General features: G+C 39.7%; 1 protein-coding gene across 2 annotated transcripts in view; it reads right to left on the reverse strand.

Annotated features, from left to right (window-relative positions):
- SLC7A2 (solute carrier family 7 member 2) overlaps positions 1-10,456 on the reverse strand; it is a 59,954-nt gene extending 49,498 nt beyond the window's left edge. The window contains exon 1 of one of the 2 annotated variants that reach the window (XM_052779955.1): positions 10,377-10,456. The gene's annotated coding sequence lies outside the window, so the exon portion shown is untranslated. Of the gene's footprint in view, positions 1-9,898; positions 10,004-10,376 lie in introns of those variants that run through there. The other variant, XM_052779957.1, reaches the window with a different exon arrangement.
- Positions 10,457-27,671: the final 17,215 nt, after the last annotated feature.

A 27,671-nucleotide genomic window follows, 5' to 3' on the forward strand; every position in this document is an offset into this window, starting at 1 on the left:
TATTATTTTCTTTAGCTCCTGTCCAAAGGAATGAAACTATGGAACTGAACTCTACAGGAGGTCCTATGGCACAGGAAAAGTATGATTCTAAATGCCTAAACTTCCTTCAAAAGGTTGAGGGATAACATGCTCCTATGACCAAAGTTTTGCAACTAATGTTTTCTCCAGTAAAAAAAAAAAAAAAAAAAAGATGATGATCTAAAAGGAAGGAAAAACAAAAAACCTGTATGTTTTACAGCTATGTGGAGCATATTTGATAGTTTCTCCCAATGGTGGTACAATTTAAGCAGCTCATACTGCTTAGTCTGTTCTCTCTTCTGTGTCTATCCCTTGGTTGTGGCTGCAGAGCCATGTGTGTGGCCATGTGATAAACTGGAACAGGGAACTGATCCTTAATCAAAAGTATCCCAAGGAAAAAAATGAATTAGTTCCCTAATTCAGTTCATTGCACAGTACCACAAACAGCTGTGCAGGCACAGAGGGATGGTTACTGAAGCAGGAAGCAGAGATAGCAGCCTGGAGCACAAGAGCTATTTATGCTGACGCGGCTTCAGTAAGAAACACACAAACTATACATATGAGCCCATCCAGACTGGGAAAGCTACTTGTTTCACAGAGCATAGTGGATACATTTTAGTTAGTTACAATGAAATAGTGTAAACATTCACTTACATAATCAGAAAGCTGACTTAATTTATTGTGTGTGGATAAAAATGCAACATCAACAATATTTTACTGCAAATTCTGCTCTTTTTGCATCTGGTTCATTGAACTAAGTGCAACCCATCTGTTACCACACAAGACAGAAAAACAGTTAAATAGAAGAAAAGCCTCTTATTTAATACAAATCCAAAATTATTTGCTTAGACAACTAATGAAGTGGAGTATATAGGCAATTAAACACCATAGAAGGCTTTACAGAGTACTACAAAATTGCAGGAAAGTTTATAAAAGTTTATATCTGGGACAATTAGAAATACAAAATGGGGTTATTGAGTCTGGTGTTGAAACTAGTTGCCTCAGAATAAGGCACATGCATGTAATAAATTAAAATGGTCTAATAAAATATTTCTAATAGTTGGACATTGCATGGGAAACTGCAAACAATTCTGGACTGGATACTCAGAAGCAGTGTCCCACTAAGGAATAAATGTTGAAACAATTAGAACAGATTTCCTTAATTTAGGGAAAGTATGTTACAGGGCTGATTTTTCCCTCTCAGTTAGTTTCTTCTCTCTCTACCGTGCAAAAATCAGACAGTGAATACCTTGCTGCTGTAAGATAGTCCTTCTACCAGAACACCTCATAACAAGTGATAACTTGCTACCACATGGTATTTTTCAGTATCAGGCTCTATCACCATGATGAAAGTTGCGTTTTCATGGCACAAATGAGATTTCTCCAAATGACATATGAACATCTACTTTTTAACTCCTGAAAACTTCTTCTAATTCAATTTCGGAGGTTGGACATTCAGAAGAAAGTAGGGAAAACTAAACAGAGGTGAAGAAATTAACAAAAAGCAAGACTGGTAAGAAAGTCATATATGAAAATCATATTGTGATTGGCAGAGCTACAATAAAACTAAGCTCTAAAATCCAAATGTATGATTTTGGGGAGTGTGTGTATGTTTGGGGAGGGCAGTGGAAGATCATGGATTAGTCTTCATGATGACCTTGGCCTAAAGCATCCATGAACTCAAGTTCTGATGTGTCTATCATGCACTTCAGCAAAATTAAATTATTATTATTATTATTATTATTGTTACTAAACAGACAAGCAATATTTAACTCTAACACTGTATTGCTTTTAATTTAAAAAGATAATAAAACATACTTGACAAAGAAAGAAGCAGAGAACACATTAATTGTGAAGTCACAACACTTTCCATATGGGATAACATATTTATGAACAACTCATTCCTCCAGAAGGATGTATTCAAATAATTTTGGTGTCCACTGCGGGATTGTTCTAACCTCTTTATTTTATTGTCAAGGAAATTTCTGCTAGCAAGTCAGCAAGAGTAAAACCAAAGACCACGAAGTATGCTCTTCTTCCTAACGTTCTGAGAATATGCGAGCAAGCCAGCATTGAATGTTTTACTTACGTCACGTGTTTAGTTTTCATGGAAGCCAGAGAATGATGCAGACCTGATACAGTTCATAACCTAAGTTCTATGCAGCACAAGAATTTATGCAAGACATGACTGAAAACCTGAAGGTCTCAGGTGACCTGGCTCTACCACATGCCTTAAACAAACCCATTCAAACTCTCAGGAGCGAACACTGTATGAATTACCATTGCTTCCCTATGCAGCATCTCATCTTCAGCCGCCACTGCTACAGAAAACAATCTACCACAGAGAACCTCATAATACTCTTTTTTGCCACATAAATGGTATAATGTAAGTTTGCCACTATTTAGCTTCCATATGACCCCAAAGGTCCTTCATATACAATGATCTCTCTCAGTTTTTTCCTAGGTGTTGTGTTGCACCAACCATGTATTTTTCTGAGCAGAAAACAGAGAGCTTGGCAATATGGGGAGCTCTGCATATCATCGCAACTAAATATGATTAATGTGCTTAAATTCCACTCAGTTGTTTAGATCCCAAGAAAAGTCCTACTAGATGTGCTAGATTTGGTTTCAGGCATTTGGATACTGAAAACCAACAAGGATGTTGACTTTACTTTCTGTCAGGTATTTAGCTCTTTCACATAAATGTGCAAATGACAAGAATCGATTTGGCTCTGGACAAGAAGGCAGAAAAATACAAATACTGGAAGGCAGTTAGGCGCCATAGGAAAAATACTTCATCTCCGTAAGTCTATTGCCAAACATTTTTAGCTCCAGCATGGTCAGGTTATGGGGCTGTGGGCATAGTTTGTTTGTTTACACCATCACAAATCACTACCAACCATCAAGTTATTTCACATGAATGGATGTAAACATGAAGTGTAGCAGTCTCTATTGCACTGAAAAATAAGCTGGGAAATGGGAAAGACAGCACTGTGAGAATACGAGGAACAGCAACTCACCTTTGAGGCTTCCTTAAGTGTCAAAGTACTTTATGAAGTAACTTGAAAAGATATTTTAATCTTTATTCATAGTAACTATGTGGGCCAATTCAGAATGGGGCACAGAATTAAACTAACAGAAAGGATAAGATACCTTTCAAGGGATGGCAAGGATAGGTACATAGGTCACCTTCAAACAGTGAAAATCCCAGAGCAGGTTTATTAGATACAATAGTTCAGTCTCCTTACAGATGGTATTTTAAGAAGTACTAATTTCAACTTCTCTGGACTTTTCCATCTGACAGTGAATATTGTAAATGCAAATTTTATAGTATTTCTAACCAAGCACTGCATACTTCTTGGTAATTCATATCACATATCACATAGTTCTAGATAACTGCAGTTTTTCTCTTATTAGTTTGTCAGCATAGCAATTTGCCTAGTGCATACTCATGCCTTGTTGAAAAATAATTTTTTTGAAAAACAGATTCATAGATGTAAGATGCACCTTCTACAAACACGCCTGAAGGAACCCCCAGCTCTGGACTTCCCTCTTCACACAGAAGGAGACCTCATTACCTCTGCAGAATGGCCCCTCCTTAGCGGAAACCTCTCAGGGCCCCTCCCTGAGCCTATGTAAAGAAAGAGGGTGGACACAGTTTGGTAAGCAGTGCATAGGTGTAACGTATTCAGATTTTCTAAAAACATATCACTGAGGAAAAACAACAGCAGAACATATAAATTACCATATACCCATTATTGCAAAAACGTGTAAGAATTTTTGCTGGCCTACAATTTCCACACAACAAACTTGATGTTTCATGATACATACTTCTTTAGTACTACCCTTAAAAGTTCTCCCTCTCTTTGAATCCTTACAGAAGAACAAAGCAATTAAATTCTGTGACTGACTGCACTCAAATACTTACTGTTAGCTTTAAACCTTAAAACAAGTTAGACTATCATTACAAGGATCAAAAATACTGCCTAGTCATCTAAACTACTGCTTCTAAAAAGCACACTGAAGCACTGCCCCTTTGAAAAGAATCACACATTCATGCTAATTCTATATATCCACAAGCTTTTTCATCTAATTCACAGTGCTGAAAGTATTTCATGGCAAGTCACATCCCATTGTTTTCTCTCAACTGCATGATAGTCCAAAAACATTCAAGGGCAGAATAAAATCCATATTACACCAAATCACTCATAAACAGTGAATTCAGAGGAATTAATTTAAGTCCTCATGGGAGTAATCAGATATCTTCATGATATCCAAATGTTACATTTTCCTTAACTAATATGGAGATGTTTCTCAGTCTAAGGAAACTGAGAAGAGGACAATAAATAATCCTTTCCAAATTCCATTTCAATTATTATTTATTACATAACCACAATGCACATGGTACTGCACAAACAAAATAAAATAAACACAATTGCTTTCCCATCTTGTCAAACAGCTTGCAATCAAACTCCAGATAAAGAATTAACTAACCTCAAACAAAATGGGCAAGGACCAGGGATTAGCTACATGAATTCACACAGCTATAGTACAGGTTATCCACATCATTCACTGTTTTCACAGTAAAGGAAATGAAGATTTGGTTTCATTGAATCCAACTCCCTCCCCCCACAGAGTCACGTAAAGGAGAATGTTCTTTAAAGCAAAAATAAATTTATTCCATACATTTCTCAAAAAAAAAAAAAATCACTTTATACTGGAAAGCAAAAAGCACAGGTAAAGTTGTGTATAAAGCCTGGCAAAATCACTTGGTACAGTTTGTTTTTTCCTTCAGTCCAATCTCAACTGACAAATGATTCCTAGTTATGTTACCTGCAGAAGATCTATGAAGAAAATTTATTTATTTGGATTTTGTCAGTTGACATCTTTCTACATTTTGTCACCTTTCTACAGCAGATAAACTGCTGCTCACCAAAATTCCAATAACCAGCACAATTGGATGAATCTAATCAAGTACCATCCCTTTCTGGTAGTACACCTGACAAAATCATTTTCAGAAATGAGGTAATTTAGTGAGAACAGCCATGCAAGACTTCTAAAAACTGATGTTACTATCACAAAGAAGCAAAACCACCCTGCCATTAGTGATACAGGGGACTACAGCGTAACACTGAATCACCAACACTGACTCTGCCCATTCTGATTACTTATCAGAAACAGCAGCTGTTGTGTGCACTCCGCTGCATTTCTGATGAGTTGTCATAGGGAACTGAGGGCACCAAACATCACCTTTTTCTAGCAACTGCACGGAGGTCTTTACAGGTCACCTACATTGGCTATTGGGTGTGGTAGGAAAAGGTAATTGAAAAAGTGAGATGGAAGAAGAACCAGAGTCTGTGAACAAGCATGAGACTAATGTGATGGTTTACACATGATCATTTCCTCCATTTTTTTCCTGTGTGTCTGGTTTACTTCTACTTGTCAGATGCGTGCAGCCATTCAGACACTAGTAAGACATTCTACCCTTCCAAAATAAGTTTTATAGAAGTCATCCTGTGGCCTGGATTCTCATGTAAACTAATTCTAGATAATGTCATGCTGTTTCTAGAAGCCATAACCCAAACTAGAGTGGCTAGCTGTTATCAGAGGTGTCCTTCCCATTGCTATTCTATACCACTCAAAAGTTCATTGCTGTCTGAGCTACATTTTGAGAGGCTAGATCTTTTTTGGGGATTCTATTAACTTTATGATACGTGAATGGAGGTATACTTTATCTGTGAGGGCCTATGTTATTAGGTTTAACCATACTAATATTCCGCTCTAGTTCATCGCTTAGTTCTTCATATGTTGGCAATGTGTACATATATAGACAACCATCACACATACATGGGAGTCTATGCAGTCTAGGACAGAATCTTAATGGCCACAGTAAAGAAAGCATAGATATAACAATTGTCTATGTATGCTATTCCAGTAGCACCTCTCCCCTAGTTACGTTCAATAAACACAGACCCAGCACCAGCCATTAGACTGTCAACTTTTTAGACTGTCACAACCTGCCCACCCTCATTTCTATGGGGGTTCATGGTCAAGTGAGACTCATAGAACTAAAGGATATCCGTGTACAAAGTTGCTGTAGATCGTATCTCGACATTAAGAGATGTGCAACAACCATCTCGCAAGCAGAATGCTTTATTCAAGGTAATGGTGCATTTCTTCTCCAGCTGTGTAGAACAAGATGTCCTGAGCTAACTGCTTATCCTATGGTCAAGCACATGCAATACATTTCCCCATCAGTATCCTGAATACATTCAGAAATCTCTCATTCCACACATATGCAATCCTACGCAGGAACTCGTGAAGACAATGACAATATTCAGTGCATTTCTAAATGATCTTCCCCTTGGAGTACGTCCACTCAGATAAATTACAATTTTGAGATCAGGCAAGATAATATTGAGGATCTTGGATGACTGTCAGCAATGACTAAACTTAGGAATCCCAGAAGCCACTGTTACTAGTAACCTTTATAACTCTCACTGGAGTTGTAGTGGCAGATCACTTACACAAATGCTTTTCCCAGCAGAGACGAGGACACGTTTATCGTTTTCTGAAAGCTCAACTGTTTGCTTCCAACAGCCCTGTCCTTTGATTTACCAACACTAAATTGTTTAGCTACTAAACCAGTGGCATGAAGGTGATTCTTACCACAACTGGACAATGCACAGAAGGTTGAAGAATTGACAAGACTAAGGATCAGAATTGTATTGTGACACTAAGGGATCAAAGGCGATGTGATAAATGGTAAAGGTGTCATGAAGGTGGGCGCTTTCAGATACATGAAAACTTTTAGACACAGAAACATGACTCCAAATATTTTTATATACTTTTTAATAATTTCAGCAGCATATAAAATAATTTTTAATATCTTAGTATGTAAAAAGCTAATGTGAATATATGAAGTTCTGCTTTAAAGTCACAAATATGAATACAAATGACATTGCAAACTGCTTTCTACATATTTGGCTATATGGCAGTAATAGATCACTAACTGCCTGGGAAGTACCTGAGGGAAGAAGGGAAAAGAAATGGCAGAAAATTGCTCATTCTAGTATCAAAAATGAGCAATAATTCAAAGACAGGACTGGTAGCCTACAATGCATGCTATATTTTACATTAATGTCCTACCTAATATTGCCTATGTAAAAGAAAAATTCCCTAAAGGGTTCTACCCTGAGGTATGTCTTCCTATGAGCTGGGGAGAATTCTGGTAAAAACAGGACAGCAGGCAAACCAGGAAAGCATGCCATGTTTTGTTGGGGGGAGGGGGGTGGCTTGTGTCATATGATACCTGTATCATGATGGACAGGTGCCAAAACGCCTATAGAACCAACACAGGTGAAGATGATCAAAAGGTATATGAGTAAAGCTGAGAGAATTTTATGATCTTATAACTGCTATGACAACTTAGGGAATGAGATTCAGCTTAAGCTCTTTTTTGATCATTTGCAGTCTTTCCCCTTCATTCGCCTCTGTCTTAAACACTGTCAAGTCCACTGCAAAATGAAGAAAAATCTGCCAAGGCACAAAAGGAGGAACTAAATCTTCACAGCACCTTTCAATACATCTCATTTTGCAATGAGTGCATGTCACAACTTTTCTCAGTTACTCTGCAGTGCGTGCAAGCTGAAAGGTAGAAACAATGTGCATTTTCAAGCAAGCTAAAGACCACATTGACTTAAGCTGATGTGTGGGGTTTTTCCCACAGTTGCAGAGTTAATGTCTGTCCCATTTCTGGTCCCTACACTTGTAAAATTAAGTTTCACGTCTTTTCACTTAAGATACATGGGTTTTTTGCAATTATCTCCACCTAGAGGGATTCTAAGCTGCTGGATCCTTGTATCCAACATACCTGCCCAGAAGATCTGCCTAGTTTTAGTCACTGTAACAGCCATCTGCAACCACTGATTTACAAACAGAAGCCTCCTCCTTCAAAATACATTGTTGCCAAAACACTTAGAAAGTGAAAAAGTAAGTTTTAAGAAATTTTAAAATTATTATTCTCCTTTTATCTTACCTATCTTTCTGTACTCACTGCCACTTATTGCTCCAACATATTCATATAGCAAATATCCCCATAAAGCAGCTAATAAATGGCATCAAAACTTAACACATTGACTCCAAATTCATTGTCATCCTTAAGTACCTTGTTAACTAGAACCTTAAGCTTAAAAAAAAGTTACAATTATATAAAGACAGATTGCTAATACAGGTATGCTCAATCCATGCTTTTATTAAGAAGGTTGAAACTGATTTTGATTTAATCTGTGTGTACAAAGCTAGAAGCAGCTACATATTCATGCATCTTATCAAGTACATTTTTACTGAGGTCAAGAGCCTTGGTCAGACCATTTATGCATGCACACACTAGCCAACACATTGAGCTTCGAGATCAAAACTTTGTTGCATCAAAACTTCCCAAAGTGCCAGTCTTCATCCAAGTCTGAAGAATCAAAAGTTGTATTTTAATAACATCAGTTAGACAGAAGATTACTCCATGCATGGATAATCTTCATCGGAACATGTGGCAGAAGACTGAAAATGTATGTCATTAATCCAAAAAGTCACTTCACCTTTCAAAAGATACCATTACAGCTACTTATGCCTCTGTGGGGTTGTTTTATTCCTGTCCCAATTTGTATCAGCGCTCAGCAGGGTTTAGAAGAATTCTGTGGACAGGGGTAGTGTCAAATGGAATCAGCTGCAGCAATGGATATCTGCTTAGAGGAGTAGGGCAGGCATCACATCTTTTTCTGACTATATAGTACATTATAGATGTCAATGAAAACAAGTTTAGTTTTTGTATAGGCCTTGTGCCTATTTTTACTGTCAATCTTAATGTTTTAATGCCATTAGGTAACACAAGCCAGAACTCAAAACATTTTCCACACTGCATAATCCAAATTCTAATCCAAGATCCACTGTGTACTGCATCTCCACAGTGTCTACATGAACTTTTCATAGAATTTGTTTTGTCTTTCTAGCATAAACAAACTACCAACAACTTGTTTCAATACATACAAGTTCTATATGCCATGATCCCCTGTCTCACACTCTCTACCTCTGAAACATCTGAAAGCCTTTCAATGTATTTGTTTTGGTTTTAATTAGGAAGAATACAAAGATAAATGTGTTTGAAAGCTTTTAAAATAAATACATGTTAGGTATTAATACACTTGAAGCAGAGGGTGGGCTGGAAGGATTTCCATTCACAACTGGGGCCAAACTTCGGGAAACTTCTATCCCTTTCACAGGTAAGTTACTTTTGCTGGAATGATGTGTTAAGGACCGGCATAACAATCAGCAGAAACTACACTCACTGTCAGAACCAAGTGGTGGGATATCCTCCACTCCCCCAGAGCTAGTTCAGTTCAGCTGAATTAATGGAGTTCACCTAGACACGAGACTTGCATCAGATCCACAACACTCTATCATCCAAATGGTATCATAAATCTCAAGCCATAACCAGTATTTTAAAATTACGGATTTTGTTCTGCTGCTTTGGATATGTTAAATTTTAAATATTATTTTATTGGACTAGCTTTCTCCAGCTGCCAGTAGCATTACACATCGGATGACATATACTTTAAACACATGTCTATATTTAAACATGCAAAGTTGGCAGAGGGGAAGAACCTTATCTTTCCTCAACATGCTTTACAACCATTAGGAACCTGCACCCACTTTATGCTCTCCACTGAAGCGTGATTTCCCCAGCTTCTCAAAATGCACTGAAGAACTGAGGTTGCATTGCAATTGTATCCTTTGATTAAGTAAAAACCTGCACTGCAAAGTCAGTGCTTGAGCGAGCTTGTCGGAAACACAGGGAGGGCAGTTTCAGCCTTCCACGCTTCCATACCTTTACAGTAGCGGCAGATGCTACTCCAGGGCCAGCAAATAAGGTTCCACACCTCTCGCCCAGCAGCCTTCGGGTGCGCCTCTCCCCTTGTCCCCGGCACCCACTCGTGCCTCTGCCCGCGGGCGCCAGGTCCGCAACCCCCCCCGCTCCCGGCTGCAGCAGCCGCGCGGTGGCGGGGACGGCGACCAGGGTCAGCGCCGTTTCCCCCACGGCGGACTTTAAAAGGCAGCAGAAAAGCCCTTGGCCTCCCTCCCCGCGCAAGTCGCCTGCCACGAAGAGTAACTCCTCGGAGTCCCCCCTCGGAGGCGGGGGCGCAGAGCCCCTCCAACCGCACACCCGGGCCTCTCGCCCGGCTCGGGCGGGGAACGCCTCTCCCCCGCGTCCGAGCCAGGCGAGCGGCCCCAGCAGCGGCGCTTCCCCCGAGCCCTCGCCCACCCGGTCCCGAGGAAGGGAAAGGCGGGAGAAGGGCGCCACTTACGGGGCCCGGGCACGGCTCGCGGCGGCGGCGGGTTGGGCTGCGCGGAGGTGCGGAGGCAGCGGCGGGTCCCTCTCAGCAGCGAAAGCCGGGGCGCTCCTCCCCTCAGGAAGCCCCCATGCCCGGCCTTCCCATACACGTGCGGGGCCGGCAAACCCCACCCCGCTTCGCCGACCCCCTTCCCGCCCTCCTCTCCTCACCTCTCCTCTCCTCTCCTCTCCTCTCCTCCCCTCCCCTCCCCTCCCCTCCCCTCCCCTCAGGAGTCAGGCCACCCCCCTTCAGCTGAGCGGAGCGGTGGCGCAGCGGGGAGACGGGGGTCTTCCCTGAAGGGTCGGGCCGTGTTTCCCGCCGTGTCCCTCGGGGAAGGAAGGCCGGGTGGCCCCGACCCCGCGGCTGAGGCCGGTGCCGGCCTCAGAGCCGTTACAGACACACAGACACCCCCCCCCCGGCCGTTACAGAACCCCCTGCACCTCCTAACGGTCGAGGAGCGACCGCTGAAGTCCCACCCGCGGCTCTCCCCCATTTCTCATTACCAATAATCACCGGGGTTTTCGAACCCAGTTTTACCCCAAGTGCTTTGACGTTCTGCGTGCGAACAGCACCTGCGGGGGGTTCATGATCCCTCCTCAGAAACAATTTTCCACACAGATTTAGGCGGGTGAGTGTGTGGGTGGATGCCTCCCCTGGCCTTGCGTTAGGAGGCGGGAGGAACGGCTGCCCCAGAGTCGGCTGCCTTCGAACTGCCCTTTACCGCTTGCTGGATGTATTTTCCAGGGCAGCTTTCAGGAGCGTGCAGTGGGCTGGCGCATCATGCCCCGCTCCATGTGGGATTTCGTGACCAAGCTCCAGGGAGTGGTGGGAACGAAGGGGAAAGAGCCGCTGTGGCTGTCCTACCAGATCACATTTCGGAAGTTGCTTTGGGGATACATCGTAGGCAAAATTTGGCTGAGAGCAGCAAAAAAGTGCCACAGGATGGGATACAGCACCAGCCCATCACATGTGGGATGCTTCTTTTCGTTCTGGTGTTGTCAATCAGCTTAATAAACTGCCTCTTCCTACGAGCCTTGTCATATTTGTTTGAGATGCCTAGGACTTGGCAGCCCTAGCTGTCCACAGGTTGGAGAGGTTTTGTGCCTCTCTCTCTCCTTCAGCCTAAAGAATTCAAATTGTTCCCCTGGGCCAGATATCTTAAAAAACTCATTTTAAGGCTAAGAATAGTCTTAGGCTAAGAATAGCTAATGCTAAGAATAACTAACATTAAGAATAGCCGGAGTAAATCTTACAATCATCATCTCTTTCTCCCTGCATATATTCTACTTACATAAGTCCTTTCCTTTCAACTCTATAATCCTAATACATCAAATCATTGGGAATACCTTTAAAAATTTTGGCTGTGGACCTGCTCGTCTCTTTTCTGTGATATTCCATCACCATATATGGAGTGTATGTGCATATATACGTGCATACGTACATTATATATACATACACACACATACATGTATCCTTACTGTAGCCTTTAAGAAAACAGAGGTTGTTCCATGAACACCAGAACTAACGATACAGCTGACTTGTGAAAAAAAGTCTTCATTGTCTTTGAGTTTTTACGTGACATCTTTAAACCTCTTTTGCTTAGATCACAACTTTCCAACAAATTTTGTAACACGATACCCAAACTTTGTGCTATCAGTGGATCACATATAACTAACATTTCACTGCTGGAGTAAAGTCTTGTGTAAATATCTATGAACAGGGCTTCAAATTTGCTTCAGATAATATTTGAAAAAGACCAGCGATCACATATAATTGCCAACTATCCTCAGTTCAAGCTAGTTACTTAGCTTACATTTCACAAAAAAAATAAAGCTAACATATTTCCGTAAAGATTTTATACCAGCCCTGCAGTGCTTCTACCCACTCTACATCCATATGATTTCCTGAAGAGACTAATGCCATATTCTGTCAAGGATGCAGGCGAAGCCCATGAAGGTCTGGACCATTTTCAGCACCCCTAGATCTCCATCTTTTTTTTTGTAAAGGACTTACAGATTGAATATATTCCCTTCCATTTCATTTTTTGGATCTAAATGTCATTTGCTCTTCGGACAAGGAGTTGTCTGTCTTAAATACAGTTCTTTCCACAATGAATAACAATATTCCTTACAGTTAAAAAATTAATAGTTAATAGTGTAGGTTTCAGCTATTAGATCAAAGGATTTTTCTTCTGTGAAGATTCCACCTGAAGCAGTCATGTGTATGTGTGTGTATTCCTCTGTCCATACTGCCTGTAAAGTGTGAATTTTAAATATTTACATCCAGTATTAATGGGGTCCTGAAATGCCACCACCTAAAACGGGAGAAATGGCCAGATATTATCTCAGCCCTAATTATACTATGTTGATCTGTTAACAACTGAAATGTCTTTCCCTGCTTGCTCAGTCAGTGTGGTGGCTTTGAAATGTTGACAGATCTATAACTGCTTTTATAAAAAGCAGAGTGTCACAAACCTCAGCAAGCATGTTTCTGGGACGTCTGGTAATCCTGCACAGCTGCAACTTTCCTTTTCTTCAGTGGAAAGTCCTTTCCCACTGACTGTGCAGCCAAGGTAAAGTGCCTGCTTTTGGAACAGTTCCTATTTTGGGGGGCTCAAATTCAGATTGTCAGCCTTCAATTCATTGCTAGCCAGTTGTAAATGCATCAGTTCCGATTCAAATGTTTAGTATGTACTAATGTATCACATAATTAAAGCAAACAGCAGTTATTCCAGTTGGCTGGTTTTGCAGCCTCACGGGGAACGTGTGTATCCTACAGTCAGATGTGCAACTGCAGCTCACAAACACACTCACAGTCCAGCTTTAAGCCAGCTAGATCAGAAATCAGTAGAGTCATGGAGCTCAGTGCTGACAACAAACATGCCCAAGAATTTTTTGTTTATTTACCAAAGCTTCCTGGGTATGTTTGGAGTCAGCAATGAGCTCCATATCTCCATGACTACAGGTAAACAGACAAGAATGAGTCCAGGTGAATGGGATCCCTGCTGCCATCACTACACTGTTAGATACTGCCTGGACTGCTGTATGGAAATACTTAAAAGTACCTTTGTTGTCCTTGTTGAGACTAGGACATTGTATAGCTCCTTTCAAAAGTGGATCAAATTCCATCTTTAAACTGACTACGTTTTGCCTTTCTCCTTCCACAGGGAAGTGTTTTCAGAACTGCAAATCTGAAAAAAGCCAAACATCTATAAGTCTGATTCAGCTCTCATACTGTGAGTCTCTTTCTTCATATGATCATGCAGAGTGCCAATCTGAGGAAATAAGGACAGAAGCATATTTGGGGAGTGACTGTTTAGTGACTTAGCACTACATAAGTGAACTTAAGACTCAGAGGATTGAACAATTTTCTGTTTATCTTAACATAACTCTTAAACACTCGTGTTCCCACGTGGTTGGACTACTTTTAAATTCTCAGTGGAATTTCTCATCCTCCCTTTCTGGACATTTCAGGTGTAGTAGGGAGTGTCATCAGCCTACTAAGAAATAGCTACATCATTAAGGTAAGCAGTACAGTGAAGATTTTTTTCATGATGCACATCAGTTATTCAAAGAAATTATGTTACTAATGGGAAGCCTATTCAACCAAAATGTTGGCAATCAGAATGTTATTTGCTCTTGTCCTTGCCATGTGTGCAGGACAACAGTTTTGACTAAATGTTCTAATCCGTATCAATAAATGATGTGTGTGATGCATAAAATCTTCTGACTACTAATGAAGGGTACTTTTAGAGTAACTGAATTTGTAAATATGAAAGTTGTACTAAGTCCTCTATGTGATTATACTACATTACATGCCAGCAGTCAGATGCTAAAATAATTAAGCGCAACAGAATAAGTTAGTCTCACCAAATCTGTGACACAAAATTAGTTCTGTGAAATTTCCAGTTACCCTGCTTGTTATTGCTGCACTGTATGTGCTGTTACTGCACAAATACAAAATGACAATTGTCCACCCCCTTCTTTAGCTGATAATAGCAATGATATTTGTATCACATATACAAAACAAAGGTAAAAAAATGATGGCTCATCCTCTTTTTTTCCCCACTCTTCAATCTTCTACTTGAGTGATGCAATAGAAATGTAGGACTGGGTTCTCATTCTGTAAATTATAGTCTTTTCCCCTGTTAACATATTCCTGTTAATGTATTCCTTTCACTTTTCTGTTTTTCACTAGGTTGTTTCTCTTAATTGTTTCTATTCTGAGTATTGAGTGTCCTGTGGTATGTATTGACAAGAGGAAATGTTGAAGAGATATGTATTAATATACTTAATGAACACATGGAGTAAACAAAATCTTGAAGTTTAAACATGTAATTTTCCATTTAAACACTTAAAGTAGCCTTATTTTCCCAGTTTTCAGTCTTAGTGGGTGAGTCTGCTATTAAACGGTTTTCACCAAACCAAATAACTAGGTAGAAGTATGAAAAAATAATGGCCAGTCAGTGAGAATGAATAGGGTGGTCACCTATGTCTATGGTGAGGAAATGAACCTGGACAAGAAATCCATCATATAGTGGAGGTGGTATGTATAGAGATATCCACCTCTTTTCCTCTGAATTTCAGACTGCTCTGTAGATTTTTGTGAGATTTTGAGAGTTGTGCCCTATTAACAGGCATCAGTACTACCAATTTCTACAGTCTCATCGTAAGTCTTAAAACGCTTTCTTCAACACCTTGAGTCTAAGCTTGGGAGAAAATCTCCTCTTGCATTGTAAAGAAAAACCTGGAAAACGTACATCTTGATCCAAGGGAGGCTCAGAAAACAAGGCTCTGAAGATAACATAAAATATAACACTGAAAAACCTGATGACTTTTAAACAACTATCCTGATGTTTGGAGTCTGACATGCTTTTAGATCCAGTTCACGATACTGATTGTAACTAATGTGTATAGCAGAATATAGGCTATTAGCCCAGACTTATAGGTCATTAAGACATTATACAAAAAGCCTTAAAAAAGCAGAAGGGCAGGGTGGCAAAGAGGAATAAGAGAGGGAAAGAATGCATTTCTCTAAGCAACACAATATTCCTAATGAATGTATCACACCTTATAAAATAAAGTTTGCTTATGGGTGCTTAGCTATGGGGGTAGGTACATTAATTCTATTACTAATGTTTTCAGGGAAATTTTATGTGAAGGAAGGTACTGAGTGGTGCCTTTAATGTCCTCGTGAGCTATGCTGGCTGGTGATTTGTAGGGAGGAGGCTAGGCTCTAGCCTCCTCCCCCTTCTCCACCTCGTTCATGGCAATGTTATTCATAGTCAGGGATTCTGTCAGGAATGCAAATGCCATAAAAATGAAGGTGTTCTTCCTTGCAAACAGGTTAATACCCATCAGGTCATGACAGAGTTACTTGGCAGAACAGAACCTTCACATTTTAGCTGCCTGGAATACATTCAGCCACTAGATAAATAAGAGCTTTTATTATGCAGGACAGATTGTCCTTTAAACTTTTCGAATGCAAACACAGAGGGGAAAAAAGTTTGCAGAGGAAAAAAAAAAGCCAAGAAGTATTTTTAATCTGTGCTAATAAATAAAAACCACTGTATTTTATTAGACTGAACAACAACAAAAAAGCATTTAAATAAATCACAGAAAAGTGGTGTATCTCTGTAAATAATTCACTACCCATTTGCAGAAAAAAAAGGTATGAAGATTTAAAAGTATATTTACATGATCACTGGATGACAATTTTTATTCTTTCCATCAGTTTGGGGGGTTATTTTCTTTAGAGATCTTGGCTATGTAGAGTCAGAAATGAATTATTGCTTTTCCATAACAGTAGGAAAAAAGTTCTGGTAGGACTTAATCTTCAGCTGCACAAAGCAGGCCTGCCATTTGAGACTTCAAGGGGGTGTACCAAGGGGAGTGTAAGGGGGAGTGGCAGGAGAGCTGCAATCATCTTCTGTTTTCCAGTGAACAACGTTGAGGTAACCAAGAGGTACGTCTAGCAACCTATGGCAGGTCTCAGCTGTTGAGCAACTGAGGCCATGTCAATGGAACTTCTAAAAGGAGAAGGAACACGTGCCAAGAAACTTGCCCAGCCTCAGCAAAGAAAACATACTTTTTGTTACAGTTATCGGCAGATTGCTTACATTTTAACCACTGCTTTACAGTCCTCTGTACACAGACGCTGTTTACAGGCTCAGCATATTCTCCTCTGGGGTTAGAATTTGCCTAAGTACTTAAGGTTTGATTAGCCATAATGAATCACATGAGTTGCCTCAGTAAGATATATTACGTGACTCGCTGAAGCTGAACCAGACAACATTTTTGGCACATTTAAAGAATGAAATGTGCCTTATGGGATTATGAGAGTTGGCTTCTTTTCATCTTTTCTACTTTTCCACATGAGCTGTGCATCAAATTGACACCTTAATTTGTCTGAAAGGAGTGGAGCAGGTAATCTCTTAGATTAGGATGGCGTTGTGATTTTGTTTTTTGAGTCTTTCTAAGACATGAAATAGGTGCAAGTTTTGCAGTCTGATCTGTGTAGAGGGGTTTGTTGAGTTCAGAAATTGTACGCATTATTTATCCATATATGCATTGTATGCATTACTCAATGGAGTTCTGCACAAAAGTAGCATCTGCCAATGGAGGTTTGTCTGGTGTGGGGAGCAGCAAAAAGAGAATGATAATGTGTTGCAGCAGAATTGAAATGCTAAGGCTTAAGCTGGAACTCCCTTCTAAATATGGCCCTGCAAAAGTGATGCTGTGGGGTACCGTTATCAGTTCTGCAAGCTCAGAATAGCTTCTGAACCATAAACTTTTCTTCTTTCCCAGCATCACCAGAGCCCATGGACTGTGTGACTTAATGTCCTCAGACAGTTAGCTGTCTTGAAGAGTCCAAACTTTCAGTTTAGAGGGGGAGAAAGTATCTTGCCTGTGATTTATAAAGCAAGCTCAGATAACCAGATACAGATGCTGTCTTACTGAGCTTCCAGGATTCCTGAAAAAAATGTTCACACTTGAAAACAAACCTCTATATAAAGATACTCAGGTTATCTTTTAACAAACAAGACTTTGATTCTGGATTCTGGTAACTATTCATGTAGAGCTTTGTGTCACTGCTGTTAGATTTTTCCTGACATGCAAACTTGGATCTCTTGGAGTTTGGTCAGGCTCTTCTGCACTACATGCCAATTGTGCAGTGTAGACACATTGTGAGAAACATGAGCTGCTCCACACATTTCAGTCAGTCAGTTTTAATGCCAAAGGCAGTTCTACATCAATGGCGTTGGTCTTAATTAATTAATAGTCTATTACTTTGACTTTCATAATTTGTATTAGTTTTAGTTTTGCACAGTTTCACACTGTATTGTAGTGCTCCTACCTATCAGAACCTACAGCTTTCCTAAATCAGTTCCTGTGATTCAGCATGTCTCTGTCACTCAGAGAACTGACCAAAATTTTTACAAAATCACTTTTCAGAGTAAAGCGATACTTTTAATCAGCTTTCCCAGGAAGATTCCACTGACCTTTGGGTTGCTGTGCAGTCCCCCACACAGCTATTCTTCCCCTTCTCTGTGGCTGAAGATGTGAGAGAAGAACTTCCCACAGGAAAAGGGTGGGAGAGAGCAGCCAGATGTGGAAGACTTAAACAGCCCTTCTGCCCTTGGAAAAGAAGGAGTATAAATATATACTGACACATTTTTAAGTTTAGCTCTGCCTAGCGTGGTGGGAAGGAAGTTGTCTGAATCATTCAGTCCCGGTTATACCACTGGGGAAACCATAATGTCAGCACACTCTGCTCTATCTCCGCACAACAACGGCATTCATTAATTACAGAAATATTCCCCAAGGAAAATAATGTTTACAACTGGGGCTTGTAATTGACTACAGAGATGTCACAGATTCTATGACTAGGTACATTGTGATGTCTTTGCTCATCTGTGTGTGCATGTGTATACTTTATATATAAGTATACATTATACATATATGTGCTCTGAAGCTGATGGAAAGAACAATATGTTTGCAGCTACTTTTTGATGAGATGAAGCTAAATTTTTAAGTGGTAAGGAAGAATGCAACATGTTTTGGGTACTGCACATAATTTCTCTTCATATTTTATAACATTTGCTCTTTTGAAGTTGTTTCTTCAGAGAAAAATATCACCTAGATGACTTCCTACAACTGCCACTGGATTTTACCTCTGACCTTTTTGTTCACTCTTCTGAACAATGTAATAGCAGGCACCAACAAAACGCTTGAACTGTGCCACTCCTACGGTTACTATTCATCAGTAAGAGGTGACATGATTGTTGAAAATGTATCCTGCAAAATTCTTTGAACCCATCAGGGGGAAGCTGGTAGTGAATCTAGGGTATTATTCATATGATGGATTTGTATGCACCACCTTTCTTTACATTGCTATTCATTTTCTCGAATAACAAGTATGATTCATACACTATTATTCTTTTCTTCTTTTGATACCTAAAATGTGGTAGGCTTAACTGAGCAACAAGTGATGGAAGACTTTATTTTTCCCGTGGCATCAATACTTGTACTTTATCCCCTTTAACCACCCACATGTGTAACTATTGTCCTTCAGGATGAGGGGAGCGAATGTCATTCTTTATGCTGTGGGAAACCTATCTTTAATCAATACTTATCAAATTCATTAATCAATATGAGAGACTGCTGAGAAACTGGAGGAGCTGTATCTTCTCCTAGGCTTAAATCTGGTAACACTCGTGAACTCCTAAGTTTCTACTGGCCTCTGAAACAAATACAAGACCTGAGACTCTGGGGAGAACTTGGAGTGCTTGTTTTAACCAAATAAGCTTATTTGAGTAAAATGTTTTGCTGGATGCAAACTGTGATCGGGAGTGGAAGAAGCTCATTTGAGTTCAGAGTTGCAAGCACTGAAAAGGTAGAGGACGTGATTCTGGTAATGTTACAGGATTTGTTTTGTCACTTATGTTGTACTAATGTTAAAGGTAATGTGTTCAGTGATTCAAATAGCAGAGGGAAAGGCTTAATTTGGAACATTTCCTATCTACAGCAGTACAAACAGATGCACATTCCTTAGTGATGCGTTTTCACATTCGTAAGGACCCCTGTAGAACTCGGGGGAAGAATGTGTTCCTCAGGGCTGATTCACAACTGTAGCCACTTATACAGGAGGAATAAACACTCTACAGGGGAGAAAGCATTGAATCTTGGCTTTAAATGTGAATATGGAAAAGCCTCCTCAGCATTACGGTCACAAAAGCTGAGATTGTTAAATTTCTCAATACTGACTTTCTAATCTTCCAAACTAAGTTTGCTTGGTTTAGTACATAAAATAGTTGCAATATTTTATATGAATCTTCTTGCACATATTAATCAAATCACTGGTTCAGCCCCCTCAATTGGTCAGCGGGCTATACTTGCACAGAAATGCAAAAATATATGTATATTTGCATTATACATTTGTGTATATCTAAGTTTGCATTATAATTTCTTATTCTTTGGCTGATCTTTACATTTGCTAAAATGATGATGCACAAGACACAATACAGAAAGCATACTAAGTATATGGAAACTGCAGAGAGAAATCTAGTCAAAGAAACTGCAGAGAGCTGCCAGCTGTCACAGGAAGACTGCCCTCATCAAATGCTGCCTTGTGATGTATATATACTGTACTGCAACCTGCAGTGTAAATGCTCCCAAAAGAGAGTTTTTGTCCTGGCAAATTGAAGGCTGATGGGAGATATGATTGCAGAATATATTTCAAAGGGTGATTTTTGGGGAGAGAAAGGAACTGTTTAGATTGGCAAAAGAAGATGTTGGCACAAGAAGCCCATGAATACTTTTTGGCTGGGACATATGAGTCGGTATCTAATTCTTTGTAGGAGTGGTTTGGAGGGAGGAAATAAAGTAGCTGGTCTTAAAATGGAGCTAGCTGAATTTATGAAGAAGATCATATAATGAAGTAGTTCACAATAGCTGGGGACTAAACATGATGATCCAGAAGGTCCCCCTCAGTCCTTTGTCTTTCTGAAAGGGTGAATATATTTTTAATTACTAAAGTAGTTTTGGAGAGCACTGTCTATGTTTGTAACATTGCCTGGGAAACATTAGGCCTGAGCACAAGGATTTAGAGACAATTCATATTTTTATTTTTTATGTATGCTTTTTATAAGAATGAGCACACATGGCTTGGATTTATTTCCCAATAGAAAGAGTGAAAGAAAAAGGGATTGTGTTAGTACTACCCAAAGAAGCAGCTCAACTCTAAATGCCATTTAAGACATAGAACTTAGCACCCTTGCAAGTTGGACACTAGCTATACTGGTCTAAAAGCAATTCTTTGCAGTATAATTTGATTCATCACCGCTCACTGTCAGAACTAATATAGAGCATGACTTACTAATCTTGGTATTTAAGGCCTTCCAGTCCCAAGCTTTGTGGTATCCAGTTTGCTTAAAAATAGCAGATTTCTAGAGCTAAAGCTAATGGAAGTAGCTAAGGTGCAGTTTGTAGTCATGCAGCTATTGCGGTACCCCTAGTAAATGTCTGCAGGCCAGAAAAGGTACAACTCTCTCCCTGTGACTTAGGACTTACTCTTTTCCAAAGAAATCCTGAAATACTGCAGCTTTCACAAAACTGAGAAACTGTGTTCAAGATAGATACTTCAGGCTACATAATGCAGCACAACAGCTCCCTGCAACCAGATTCATATAAGCAGCTTCCCACTCAACAGAGCACAAAAGCTCTGAGTTATCCCTCTGGAAGGGTGTTTCAGAACCTCACTGCTCTGATGTTTGGAGATATTCCTGCTTCATCCTCAGGTGAACCCACAGACAATTTATACTTTTTTTTTTTGAGTGCCAATACTATCCTCTACTTTAAATAAGTTCCCCCTGTCTCTCCTCCTCAAATAAGTTTGCAGGAAATAATCATATCCTCTCTCCACTTTCATTTTGTCAGGCCCAATAAGTGAAGAACTTTCAGTATTCTCTTGAGTGGTAAGTTCTTCCCATCCGTGGTCAAGCTAGTAGCCTTTTCTTACACCCATTCAAGGTTAGTTCTTATTTCTTGAATATGAATGAACAAAATTGTATACTGTTTCATATAGGAGGTCACCAGGGCCTAGTACAGGGCACTAATACTTCGTGTATTTTTACACGGAATTCAAACCAGGATTGTGTTGGCTTTTTTGTGTCTGAACTACAGTGTCAAGAAGTTGATTCAATCATTTTACGTGCATTTTCAGATTTACAGAAAATTTCTCATATGTTATGAACTTCTGGCTCATGCAAGTATGGAAAATGGAGGGTGATTAAGTCTTTGTCTTTTATTCAAGCAGGAGAACCTTAAGACAAGAGGATAATTGAAGCCTAGATTCAGACAAGATTGCTTAAAGGGAGAAATTGTGAGTCCATGCTAAAATAATGGAAGAGTTCAAACTGTTAATACTGAATGTCAGTGGGACTCAGATGCAGAAACATGATGAGCAGCCAGCCAAATGCCCTCGGGGTTGTATGACAATCAGTAGTGTTTAAGAAATAAGCTAAGATGCTATAAAAGTTTATTAGCATTCATAGAAATTGCCACAAATGTGCTATTTTGCAGGAGACTGACATTGATAGCCTTGTATTAAAAAGCCATAAACTGGGATTTCTTCATGGTCATCTCAGTGCACAAAGAATAATTCTGCTTTAGATTGTACATTTATAACCTTGGCCATCCCTTGTGATGCTTCTGTATTCCTGCTGTCATTCCACAGTGGTAGGATTTCAGGAGGTTCAATGGTAGAGGAGACATTTTTGTGGCCATGTTTCTTCTAGCAACTTCTTGCCAAATAGCATGAAGCTAGATTTTGAACTCTCCCAGATTCGGGAATGTACTGAACAGGTAAATTCCAAACACTTACTCTTAGTGGTAGCCAACAACATATCCCATACTAAACTATCTATAACTTCTAACAGTGAAATGTATAAATTTGAATTGGACCATGCTCTGTGAGTGAAAAGGAGGCATTATGTCAGCACCAAAAATATTTGGATCCAAGGATTTGGTAAAATTTCTTTGCCAAGTGCCAGTAGTTTACTCACATGACTAGATCAACGCTTTCTTCTCTTGTGACACCTGGATAGCAGACAATTCTCTGGGCGTAAATTTGCAGTAAGACTTTAAGGTCACAGTAGCCAATGAACTATCATCGTATTTCTGTAAGAAGTTCTTGCTCTGTGAATATGGAGTGTGGCTTTTTATGCTTTGAAAACATCTATAGTACCTCTTGCGTGCAGATTCTCTGTTCTCTAGACCAGTAGAAGTTGTGCTCACATTGCAACTTGTTGTTCAGGTGAGGCTCTCACTTCCTCTACGCAGTGGCCCAAACTTCTGGGAACCAAATGATCTCTCAGAGCTCTACTCTTTCATCTCTCTCACTATCCCCCACACGCACACCCCCAATCCCATTACCACCTTCACTACTTTGAGATGTTAGTGAGGAAGACTTACTGCCTTTGAAAATCAGGCCAGGTACGGTTCCTGCCCATTACACTTTTTATAACTCCCCAGTTTTGTGGGAAAAATCTACCATCAGAGTACGTAGAAATTTGCCAAAAAATCAAGAATGCTAAAAAATAAATAGAATAAAAAAGCTAACAAAAATTTAAGACTTTCTGTATTGCTAGGCACACTTCCAACACATCAGTCTATTCATTGTGGACTTTCCCATGCCCGGTATAGAAGCCAGAAGTGTTACTGCACATTAATAGTTAGCCTTTACAAGCTGTGTCAGTCGTCTTGTCCACAGGGACTGATGCTCACATATGGGGGTGGGGGTGGATCTGGCAGTGCAATGTGGGAGCCAGCTCCTCTCAGAGAAATCTGAAAGTGGTGAAGGTCATCCAAAAGTGGCCCAGACCGTCACTGTCACTCCAGCTTGCAAAAGTAGCTTCCCACTGAATTTGATGCCGAGTCTTGCCTAGCTTGTTATCAGAATACTTTCACAGGAGTGTGATTTAGCCATGTTATGAGAGGTGGATGGATGTTATTCCTCTTTTAATCTACAGGGGACAGTACACGGGACATTCACACTGTAGAACTATAGGTTTCTAACTTAGGTAGTCTGCCTCTCTTGGCTCCTCCAGAGCATCAGTCAGAGCATCAGTGTAATTTAGATGCACTGAATGGATCCCTCCAGCCTGCATTGAGAGTTTATGGAGCTTTCCAACTCGGCCCCTTAAATCCTGGGCCTAAAGTGGGGTTGTGTGAAGCGTGGCATGGAATGAATTGCTGCAAGCTAGTTGTTTTTTCTTTCTTTTTCGGAAAGGGGAGAGCATTGGAGTCACAACAGAAGCAAAAGAGTTTTGACTGCTGACCACTCCACCCCCACGTCATAAGGATACAACGAGAAGTTCACTGTTGTTCTGACTCATAGCATGCAAAAACTAAAGAATGAGGTTCGGCCACTGAGCACTTGCTGTAAGAGGTATTAGGTAAAACCTGCTAGTAAAAAGGTGTCAAAGATTGTACGTATCATAATACTAAAGCTGCCAACTTGGAAACTGCCATTCATTGAACAGATGTACTAACTGCAAACTTATTCAAAGAGAAGAAAAAGTGCCTTTTATTCAGGTTTCAATTTTGTAAGGTGCTGCACGCCCCCTGGAAAGTGCTGACACACTTCAATCCTCCCATTTAAAGGATTGGGAGTCTGGGTGAGTTCAGTGCATTGCAGGTTAGATTCATAATCAATAAATAATATCTTTCATAAAAAGGGAAAGAATAGCTCAGAGTGAAGGAGGGTGTGGGATTGTTCAGAGAAGCAAGGACTTGCAACTGCCTTATACAATGTATCATCCAGCAACCATAACAGAAACATATTTTCTATTCTTAGCGCTACTTAACATACATCTTTTTTTTGTTGTTTTTAAATACAGCTTGGAAGAGACTTTGGTGTACTCCCTTCCAGCAATACTCTGATGCATTTGTTATGACTCCTTCTGCTGAATAGGAGCTTTCATCCTGTTCTCATTCGCACCCTCCAAATAAGGCTAATTTTAGCACGGTGTTTTTAAAAAGAGGTCTCAGACTTGCCCCTATTTAGTTCTATGCCAGAGGTTATGTTCAAGAGAAGAAAGGGTGGCAGAAAACATCTGAAATATAGCTATTTTTTACCAATTTTCTCTTTTTAAAAACTAGGAATGTCTTAAGTTGTACAGATCAGAGAAGTCACACAGAGAAAAAGCAGCTACTTCACACACTGCTGCCAGTAAGAATAAGCACGTGAAAACTCCTGTGCCTTAAATTGCCTTGTTAAATGCAAATTTAAAAAAACCCCTCATACATTCTGAGTACTAGATAATGCATTTTACCAAATGGGGAAACAAAATATAGTTTTGTTATTCTTTTGATATACTAACTGGTTATCTATGACTACTGCATTCTCCATCCTTTGAGTGATACCACAGCTGTAAATTCTCAGGGAAAAAAAATCATAATCTGTACCAGGTTCCAACAAATATCTAGCATTGAAATCTGTCAAAAAACCTGTAAGTAGAAATCTGGATTTAATTCAATGTTGTGAAATCAGCTTCTTGGATGGAATCCTGGACCTGTTCAACTCTGTGGGAGTTTCGTAGGGGGAGGGCATACTTCATTGTCTTTGTAGTATTTAAAATACCTGCTCCAAGATCTACAGTTACCAAGGTAATGTAAAACCATAGTATGCTTGTAAGAAGAGAACTATGGATGAAATTATGAGATGCACTATCTGCTATAACCTTGTTACACCCTGGAGCAGAAAAGCTGTATGTCTCCTTGGTTGCTTTTGCTCAAACCTGTGGAACAGCAAGGTTTGGTAGGTTGACTTTCTACAGTAATTTTTGGAGCAGGGCTTGGTCTCAGGCAGTATGATTTTCATATATCTGTGGACATTTTATTGCTGGCCAATGCTGCTTCAGTGTACCTTTTTCTGAAGCTTTCCAGCACTTGCACCTTTGCTGCCATGATAGCAGTGCGTCTTACTGGTTTTTGCAACTTGACTCTTCTATTCATTTGGTGAAGAGGGAGCTATCACGCTTTTCAAGTGCAGAGGGTTACTGGCTCAGAAATCAATTAATCCTGTAATTTGTTTTGAGTTAATACACGAAAGCAATTTAGGAAAAGAAGAATCTGACTGCACAACTTCTGAGTACCCGTTGAGCTGTCCAGATGACAGACAGAATTCCTAACCCTTTCAATATGTATCAACAAAGACCATAAAACAGAGAAGAATTTGGCACCCGCAAGTGGACTTCTCAGAGGTCTGAAAAAAATCCAACCTTCTACTCTGTAATTTACTTTGTAATTTACTTTCTCATGTTAATAGTAATGTATTGGATCATACGGCAAATAGAATCTATCGATGAATTATTAATGCAATGAATACTGGAAAAATCAGTTTATGATGGAAGTCAGTGTAGATTGTGAATATTTTATAGAAATGATGGAGCACAGAGTTTATGCCTACAGTTATTACCATATCAAAATCTAACCAAGGTCACCGTTGCGAGGGAGAACCACATGTGATTTAACAACTGGAAAATTACACAAGGTTCTAAATTACACAGACCTTGGATTTCTACTCTGTTAAATCCACATCACATATTTCTATTTAAATAAGCCCTCAAGGGCTTTGTTTGACTGATTGTTTTTTAACTGTGAAACATACTGTTGTAATATATTTGCCAATATCAAATATGGAAAGAGATTCAGACAATAGAAATGAAGACTATGTAGCTTCATTTAGGCATCTGCTGCTCATATCTTCTGCTTACCTTTCCTATCAGTTACCAAAACTTATGTTTTGATGGTCACATTAAAATGGTCACAGAAAAGTCACAATGACATATTATCCTTCACAGTAAAAATATACTTGGGTGTTAATAAGTGGCAACCTAGCAAAAAGATTATGTCTTCCCCAAAAAGTGCATTTCTGCGCTGTTTAATCAACTCAGTTAAGTCTCAGGCAAATCAATGGAGGGCCCCCTTATCTTTCTAAATTTAACAAATTTTTTACTGTCATGCTAAAAAAGTTCACTTCTGAAGAGACACCTCTGGGATCTTTCAAGTTTCCCTTCAAATAAATGTTTAACCATAGGATATCCAGAGCTTTTTTTCTAAAAGTATATTTTTTGAGGTTTGTGGCCCTTATAAATTCCATGTAGCAGGAATATTTCTTATTGTCTCTGTGTTTCTCTTATCTAGTTCACTTTTCTTTTGTCCATTTCTGCATTACACTGAGAAGAGAAAAAAAAGCCAAACAAACAAAATAACTATACTTCTCCACAAATACAGAATTAAGGATGAAAATTTAAAAAGTCAGTGGAATACAGAAGAAATTAATTAGCTCCTTTGCTTTGGGAAATATACCAATAAAGGGCTTGTCCAACAAGAAGTAGATACCTTGCCAAGAAAAGAGAACACCAAGACCCAAAACATCTATGAGACAAAGTTACCTTGAATTCCAGTATTTTCTTGCATGATTCTGCAAACACTTGCTGAACTTTCCTTCTTGCAAAATACAACAGTAAGATTAAGACTTCAAATAATTAATGAAATATAAATATTTTCTAAGATCATTGAGATTGTAATACAGAAGCTATGCTTGTACACTTGGAGATTTAGAGGAAATGTCCTCTGAAATTTATTGTCCATATAACAATATGTAATGAACACTACAGACAGATATTTCTGAAGTTTAACATATGTGGAACAACAAGGCAGGGAATCTTCCCCAAACACCAGTCCACAGAAGTACTTCTACCTTGTCAATTTGACAATTTGTTTTGTTCTTTCTTCCTCCCTCTTTCCCTGCCCATCAGATGTAGTCAGAGTCAGCGGATCTAGATCCACCTCAGACTAACTGTGGGACTGGTGGGAGGAAATTTCTGTAGTGGACCACTCCTTGACAGTGGAGAAACATGTATTGCCAAGTGCTATTCTCTTCCCCTCTGAAACAATCCCAGCATTTTCCCAGAGCATTCTGTTCTCAGGAAACCCCTGAGATGCCCTCATTCCTCCTGAGAACCACCAAACAGTATGCTAAAAAACTTAAGTTCTGCATGCCAGACAGCAGCCAGTTCAGGATTTGGCCCTTATCTTTACTGTGCTGTTCATTCTCAGCAAGAAAGAAGATGCCTATGGGACACAAGAGTGACCTGGGAGCTAGAAAAAAACTCACATAGTTACTCAGTTGTGTTAGAAAAGGGCTGAAGATGTTGTTGACAAGACACAGCCAAATAGCTTTCTACTTTTTGGGTATGTC

Source organism: Harpia harpyja, chromosome 2 (assembly GCF_026419915.1).
Source record: "Harpia harpyja isolate bHarHar1 chromosome 2, bHarHar1 primary haplotype, whole genome shotgun sequence".
Lineage (NCBI taxonomy): Eukaryota > Metazoa > Chordata > Aves > Accipitriformes > Accipitridae > Harpia > Harpia harpyja.